Source organism: Cupressus sempervirens, chromosome 2 (assembly GCF_028749045.1).
Source record: "Cupressus sempervirens isolate cs-2001-9-10 chromosome 2, ASM2874904v1, whole genome shotgun sequence".
Taxonomy (NCBI): Eukaryota; Viridiplantae; Streptophyta; class Pinopsida; order Cupressales; family Cupressaceae; genus Cupressus; species Cupressus sempervirens.
In genome coordinates, this window is record NC_143119.1 from 158,018,041 (window position 1) to 158,027,216 (window position 9,176).

The window sequence follows — 9,176 nt, forward strand, 5'->3', positions numbered from 1 at the left end:
CTATTAAAGGCTTACAACACACTATTAAATGTGACCTTGTTAGAAGATTTCACCATACTGTTAGGAATGGGCCTGATCAAAGGACTTTAGAACATTCACTTGGAATGTCACCCTGTTAAAGGATTTATAACATGGCTATTAAACCAACCTAAGTCCATAGGATTTAAACTATCTGTTACAATTGCTAGAGATTAATAATAATGACCTTTTTCCCTAATACAACTTACAACATACTTTGCAGATTTTAGATCACACTTCAGCTCAATCCTTTGCTTGGCTTTTATCACTTCAGCTCTGACAGCTTGTCATCTCAAGCTTCATCTCCTTGAGTCTTCTTACTCATCATAATAATGCAATCATATCTGTGGTCATCTATTGAATCATAGTAACTGTGCTCTCTTACTCCTTAGCACCTCCTTCAGCACTTATGCTTTCATACTTGACCTCCTCTCTCTTGCATCATGACCTTATGACTCCTTAAATAGAAATTTGGTTTGTCTTTGTCGCTCGATTCTCCCTCTCTAATTTTAGGTTTTCAAATGGATTAGGTAAGATACAATGTATATATCCCATATCTTGCTTTTATTTAGAAAACTTTGTCTAGAGTCCAATTGTATTCTCCAAAAATATTCTACATGGTGTTCTGTGCCACCAACTCATCATTTTTATCTTTTATTTGATTCACAGAATTCAAGATAACAACCTTGTCGGCTTAGTTCTGGAAAATCTTCAACTTTTGAAATAATGCAGCAACTCGGTACTATTGGTTTATTGATGCTCAACATATTTGTGTTACTCAGCACTTGAATCTACTCGGCACTTGTTTCTTGCTCGACACTTGATTCTACTCGGCACTTGTTTTTGCTCGGCACTTGATTCTGCTCGGCACTTGATTCTGCTCGGCACTTGAAGTTCACTTGGCACTTACTGAAGTTGAACTTGCTCGGCTTCAACTAGGAATCTATTCGGCACCTACTAGCTTGCTCGGCTCCCTCACTCTAATGAACTTAATTAGTCTTTACAAATGACTTAGCTGAAACCTTACATCTTTGATATGTTTCAGTGTGCCCATTCTCTGTATCTTAGAGTATGTCATCAATACACTTTTTTCATCAATGGCTTAACTAATCCTTCTACTTCATTACACCATCATAACTTCAACCTTTCTCTAGGTGTTCTAGTTACATCTTATTGATTGCCTCCTCCTTGTCAATCAATCAATTGATAGTATTTGGATCACTAAAGCAATTGTCATTCCTGCAAGTAGCAAGTTTGACATCAATGACAAAACAATGATTGAAAACATTCTTTACCAGTTCCATATGATCATTCCAACAATCTCCCTCATGATCTTTTCAATCATTTCCAACAACACCAATCTAAGTACTGTTAGAAATTTATAGAAAGTGGAAACTATTTTAATCACATTGGAAGTAATCAACCCTTTCTCTAAGAAATTTGTCGATTTTGTGATCTTTAAGGGTTTTGTAGGATTTTGAAATGATTTTACAAATTTTTTTGTCATATTTAAGAGATTTTAATGTAATTTTAATACACTACAAATGAAAAAAGGAAATTGAAAATTGGGTCAACAATTGATTAACAAAATTTTTATGAATTGGGATTTAGTCAGGGAAATAAAATTCTAGCTGTAAGATTCAAGAGTAATAAAATGTAATCTGGTTTTTTCTTTTAGGTTATTTCTTCTAGGGATTATACAACATATGTGAGGGACTTTTAAATTCTCTCTTATTATTGCAAGATTAAAAGAAATCTTAATCCTTGTGAAGAATCCATTCAATTTAAAATTTAAAATATCAGCACTTTAGTTTGAGTTATATATTGCTCGTGATTATGTTTTCAAAAAGATATGCGTAAAAAATAAATAAAAATAAAAATGTGTCAACTAGAGCACAGTGAAGGCAGTTGCATAATCTTAGAATCCAATGCATTTTGAAGACAACTATAATTCACTGAATTAAAATATTACAGAATATCTATTTAGTCCTACAAGAAACAATAAAGTTGCTCTGGAATATATATATATATATATATATATATATATTTTCAGAATAGAAAAGTTACAATCTTTGCAAACTACTACATATTGAAAACACCAACTCAAACAACAATTGTGTTCAGATTAAGTATGTTTGCATCTCTGGCATAAGTGGGACATGGCAACACTTTGAGCTCTCTTCCAAAAGACTTATAAATCTCAACAATAATCTTATCATTGGATTCTTCAATTCGCATCTATGAGGGAGGTTCCTAAATCTACAATGGGAAATATTTTTCATGAATTTTATATAACCCATCTTTTATTTTCATAGGCAATGATTTAATAGAAACTTTAGTACTTCTCAACTTCAAGTTTGGGAGGAATTTGAGCTTCCAAATTTTCCCACCTCTATGTCCTCACAAAATAACTACTCTTGGTCGCTTTCTTCCACCATTAAAAGAATTGAGGCATTTTCATATTCTCCTTTCTATGAATCTCTTCACGCACATGGACATGAGATCATCGCCATATCTCATCATTTAATTGCTACACTGGTAAGCAGTGTCATATCTCTGGCTATTTATAGTTGTTGGAATTTGTGGGTTACAACTACAAGTTAAAATGTCTACAAATTATCCATTTCTCTTAGGGTCCATTTGGTTCATGGAATTAAAAAAACCTAGATTTCTACAAACTTTGGTTTAGCCAAATCAAGGTTTTGTATATCTTGATTCCAATTTTTTAGATTTTATTGAAACCTTTTATTTCACTCAAAAGATGTGTGTGAAGAAACATTTTTATACATAATATTGGAGTTGAAGGTAAATTTCTAAAAATAATCCAATTTATTATTTTTACACTCCTTAAAAAAAAACCAAGTTTTGATTTTTAATTCCTACTTTTTTTAGGAAATTGGAAAACCTAGTTTTGATGCAAAATTGGATGTCCTGTATGCTAATTCCATTTTACAAATTTTGCAACAAACACACAAATTTTTAAATCCAAATTTTGAAAAAGTCAATTCTTGTCATCTTCCAGGAACCAAACAGACCTTAAGGATTGCTGTCAACTTGAAAAACATAATCAACTTGTTCTTTGGTGGAAATGTGTGGATAAATATGTTAAAGTAGATGTGCTAAGTTGCTCAAGCATGGATCTTTTATCATTGGATGAATTCTTTGAAAAGTAGTTTTTTAATTAGAAGTAAAACACTTAACACGCTTTTAAGATGCATAATGTTGTCATCTTCCAAGTTAAATGTTAAGTAATCCTATGGATACGATTTTATGCACTTTTTCTTATTCTTTTCTTAGTCGTTGAACTACTAGTTTTGAATAGTGGCTAAATTCATGCTTTGTTTTTAACCAATTGAATGAGGACCTTATGTGGAGAGATGGTTCAACAATTTAGCTTTTAATGTTTTTTTAATTTTAAACCATTTATTAATTATATTAGATTTTAATATCTGTGGTTAAGTCTAGATTATTTTTTATTATTGTTAAGATTAATTGTCAATGTCATGTGTTAATCTCGAGAAGATTTGAACCAAAGACTTCCTCGATGAGAGATTCACAATTTAGCATTGCGTTGTAAGCTTTTATTAATTATGATTTGAAGTGAATTTAGGCTTTTATTTTTTAGCGATATAAATTTAGTAATTTTTCGTTTTTAAATTTATTTTTTTATTTTTATGTAGGCTAAAAATAATTATTCTAATTTTATTTTTTTCCTTTCCAAATTTAAATTGGATCATTGATTTAAATTGATGGAGTTTTATAAAAGAGTTGGTATAGTAGGAGATAGATTAAATTTTTTGAATTAGAATATCTTCATCTAAAGCTAACATTGAATGTAGCTTTTGTACATGTATGTAGAATGCAAAACAAGATCAAAAGATAAATTATGTTTGAAGGTACTCAATGTAACACTAATATTGGGGTGCGTTGAGACTACAAGATGTCGAGACAAGTGTTTGGGATAGGGAGAAAATGGGCCTCATTTTTGGGATGATAGGGGAGAATGACAAGGGAAGGGTAGGGTAGGAAGAAGTGTTTTATAGTATACATATAGAACTTGAAATGTTTGTTATGAAATGATGTTTCAATAGAACATACCAAATTAGAACACTTGAACATAGCAAAATTGCAAGATGAATTAGAACCATTGATCACTCAAATTAGTAACAGATTACATACCCAATAGTAAAATTCAAAAATCAAAAGTCAAATAGAAATCCAAGTCCCCATTCTAGCAACAACATGGTTGCAGAATTGTGAAGGTGGGGGTACTTGGGTACGCGAGTATTCGGTGTGGGGACTTCTCAGGGACAATTACTCTGAAGTTTGGGAAGGGGGTGTGAGTCCCCCTATAACATTGAAGGTACTGTGTAGAAACATGCCATGAAAACATGTGCTAATTTCATACAAGAAATGTAAAACTAAGATGAACCAAACTATTACAATGCTCTACTATTCAAATGGAGTTTCAAGTATATAATCATAATAACATCATCCTCTAAGTAGTCATAATTAACAAAAAATAAAAATGAAACATGTAAAGAAACTTTTAGTACTATCATAAACATCTAGTAATAATTCTTTAGTAAGAATCATAATATCTCCATTAATGTATGGAAGGGCAATAGAATATTCATTTGGTCCAAATACAAATGCACCTGGCTAATATTAAATCATCTATTATCAATGTGCAAGACATCAACATGTGAGAGTATCATAAAGACATATGGTAAGACATGTGATCTATAAATTTGATCACCATAAAAATGCAACGTATATAAAGGAAGGAAATTTGTTAAAACTACATGCATCTATAAATATAGGGTTGTGATTACATAAAAATGAAGTGTTATTAAAAAATAAATAATCCTACACCCGAAAGGTGCCCTGCATAGATTTCCCCCAAAACCCTCCAGTTTCTAAGGTTAGCAATGTGGAGAAAGAACCTATTCCCAAACAGGTTAAAAAAAAAATGAGGCAAAAGGGGATGACTAAACCTCCTTAGTGTACATAACACTCCATATATCACATGGTAAATCCTCTTTAAGACTTATGGATAAGTTTGAATGACTAAAATAGAAACATAACAACAATAAAAATTTTGATAGAGAAAGGATTGTAAAATTGACAAAGAAACAACTTCTTAGAAGAACCATCATGATCAATGAGACAAAAAATGTAAGAGTGCAAGGGTGAGGTTGTAAGGAGAAATATGGTGTGATAGGACCTTAAAATATATGATACATGAGTAGAAGTTAGGGACAATAGATTATAGGAAACCATACAAAAGATGTATTGATAAGTGCAATGGGGGCATGACTGTAGAAATCTTACAAGGATTAAAAAAAAAATGACTCAAATCTTTAATATGGATAATATCAATAATGAGAAAATATGATGGAAAAGAACCATAATTAGATAGAAGATAAGAAAAAATATTATTAAAAATAGAATGAGCTAGAGGTGAAGTATGTAAAATTTTGTAGCCAAATTTGCAATATAAATTGAGGATCTAGGTGGGAAAAAGAGAGAGCATAGCATCTTTTATAGATATGAAAAAATAGAGTCATTAAAAAAGAATAAAATTTTATCTCTCATTCCATAATAGTTGATTACAATGTGCATGATTTATATAAAAAATTAGTGCACAAATCTATAAAGATGATAACCATCACTCAAATAGTGAATCATGGTGAAAATACAATCAAAACTGCTCAACTATCCTTGTGTTGATACTGATGATCACCCCTTCCAACATTGTTAAAAAGAACAATTTTAGATCTAGCAAGGATGGATGTAGAACATATCCCAAAGAACCATCTCCTCAAATGATAAAGAGACCTCTTGCAACTACTGTACATAAGGATCCACAATCATATCAATCGTGTAAGACTGATCATGTAGAGAATGAACAAGAGGGTCAGAGTGTTGCCTCATAACAAATGAAGAAGGATCATATTCATCAACAAGAAGATGTATATCAGCAATAATGTTTCCCAGATCTGCTATGTAGGAATCAACAAACAAACTTGAAATATCTATCAAGTAGCCATCCCTTGATGCTAGAACTAGAAGACAAGGTGTAACCAATTGTACTAAATTACATGGACCTATCATTGTATCAATGTATGCTTGTGGAATTTTTTGATGTTGTGACCTTGTTCTTTGTTTGTAAGAAGGATCCTCCACAAGTGAGCCTATTGAATCACTATCATTGTTGTCACTATCAATTTCCACAATGTATGAATTATGGAGAGGATTAGAGGAGAAGCTAGGTGAACTTTCCTCAAAGTGAACATTCCTCTTTATGCATATCTCATGAGTTTTAGGATGCATAATTCTATATGCCTCAACACTTTCTCCATATCTAGTGATAGTACAAGGCCTTGGTGGTGGTGCCTTACATTCCCTTAAAGATATGTATGCCCATGCCAAACAACCAATAAATCTAAAGTGTTTCACAACTAGTTTTCTTCTACACCATGCCTCAAAAGGAGTCATTCCGTCTAAGATATTATGAGGAGATCTATTAAGGATGTGATTGACACTACTTATAGCTTTTATCTCAAGTGATGGATCAAGAGACTTAGCTTGAATCATATAACTTTCCATTGACTTAAGAGTTATAATCCTCATTGCTACAACACTTGTCTTTTGTGGACTAAATGCTATAGGATTCTAAAGATCAATACCCTCAAGTTCACAAAATTCTCCAAGTCTTGATTTCACATATCTACTTTCATTGTCCATACAAAGTACCTAGATGGTTTTATGTGATTGCTTCTCAACATGACTCTTGAAGGCTAGAAACTTATAAAACACTTCATTCTTGTGTTCAAGAAAGTAGACCCATGTGTAGCATGAAAAGTCATCAATGAAAGTGAGGACATAGCAACCCTTGCTAACTGATGTCACTGAAAAAGGGCCTGCTAGAACCATGTGAACCAACTCAAGAACAATTGATGCTCTCCAAGACTTCCCTTTGTCAAATTTCTCTTCTAGATACATATCCATTGAACAAGTTGAACATTCAACCTTAGAAAAGTTGATTTTAGGTAGACCTTTGACCATATTTTTTGAGCTAAGTTGATGAAGATAGCATAAGGAAAGATATCCATACCACTCATGCCATAATTTACTTTGTGATTGTGAATTTTTCAACAAGGCATGTGAAGGAGACTTAGGCACAAAATGGGATAAATAATAAAACCTTGTGTCATGATTAACTTTCCACTACAACCAATGAATCATCCTTAAGATTTCACACCATTATTGAATCAGGAAGCAACTCAACTTTATTTTCACCTCTACAATGAGTGACTTGGTAAATTGAAAGGAGGTTAGTGCCAGGATTAGGAACCTAGAGAACATCTTTGAACTCTCCATTTTCCATATCAACTTGTCCTTTCCCATCAATTTCCACTTGTGTATAATTCCCTATAAAGATGTGAGGTACCTTAGATTTCTCCAATGAACAAAAGTGTTATTTTGTAGAACCCATATGATGTGAGGCACCCAAGTTGAGAATCCATTCCCCTGAAGAACTTGAACTTTTCATAAGTGCTTTCCCTTTTCCCTTTAGAGTGGATGTATTTGAATCCTTGGAAGCATTTGACACATTGATTTTGTTCTTCCTAAATAAGTTTTCCAACTCATTTATTCTCTTAGTCTTGTAATGATGCTCATCATTATTTGGTATCTTGCAATATGTACAAAATAGTTTATCCTTCTTGTTTTTGTTTCCCTTCTTATTGGAAGAAAAATTGCCTTCTTGTGAGGAGGATGATTATTGTGTCTTTGATTGTGATTTTGGTTTCCACTACTTTTTCTTGTTGTTGGTGAAACTTTTACGACCTTGATTTGTTTGGTTCTCATTACTAGCCACAAATGCCTTAGATTCTGATGACTTGATAATTCCCATATCTATAAATTTGGATTATTCCAACATCAACATTTCTACAAATACATCAAATGAAGGCTTAGTGAAGGCACTTTCCATGGTCAACTTGTGAGTGTTGTGACTTAAACAAAAGATGCATACTTTGAAGGTAGCCTCTTCATGATGTGATGAATCAATCTATTATCCTTCATGGGATTACCACAATTCTTAAGTAGTGATCTCAACTCATTGGATTTGTTGACATAGTCTTGAATTGTGTCAAAATTCTTAGGATCCAATAGAATTAGATCATCCTCAATTTGTAATCCCTTTTCTTCATCCACCTTACCATACAACCGTTGAAGTTTGTCCCAACCACCCTTGGCATCCTTAAAGCTGAAAATGTGGAAGAAAAGATCTATATGAACACAACACCTAATAATTCCTAAAGCCTAGTTGTCTTTAATTTTCTAATCAACTTGTGCATCAGCATCAGTGAGTTTTACAATTGTACCATCAACATGTAGATTTAAACCTTTTTCCATTAGTCTACTCTGTACAATATCTTTCCATGTAGTATAATTATGTGAAGTTAAAAGTGGAGTTTTAGGTGAACCCATGATGCAAAAAATTAAAAGAGCACAACAGAGAAAGAGAGACACAAGAACACAAGACACCCTCCCCCCCCCCATTTTCACTCAATCAAAGAATCCCCCCCAAAGGTGATGCTTTTGGCATTTTATATATAGTGCATGTACAATTGGCCACTTTTCAAAATAGACCAAAGTGGACTTCTAGTTTTGATGGTTATAACATAAAAGATGAAGCTATAGCAGACTCAAGTACATAAGACACCAAATCTCCCAAGGATTTAAATTAATTACAAGTGCAAAAATAAGCCAAAAATGACTGAATTCTAAAAGTTCTATGGCTACTTAAAATTATTCCAAATCGATACCAGATCTAGAAAGTAGACAAAAAGCCATGCACTTTAAAAAAAAATAGCACTTGAATATGTGTCTATATGAGCTCAAACGAAGCCTCTAACATTGTAAAAATTGGGATTGGCAATTTTTAGAAAAATTTAGGAACATAGATCACAAACAACCTGCACCAATGTGTAGATCACGAAATTCTACCCAAAAAAAAAAAATTGCTCAAAAAAAGGAGTCCGTATGAGGGAGATATCACTGTTTGAAAATCACCTCTATAATTATTTTTCCTGAATCGTCATTTTCACACATCCAAAAATCAAATGACTCTAGATTTCATCTCAGAT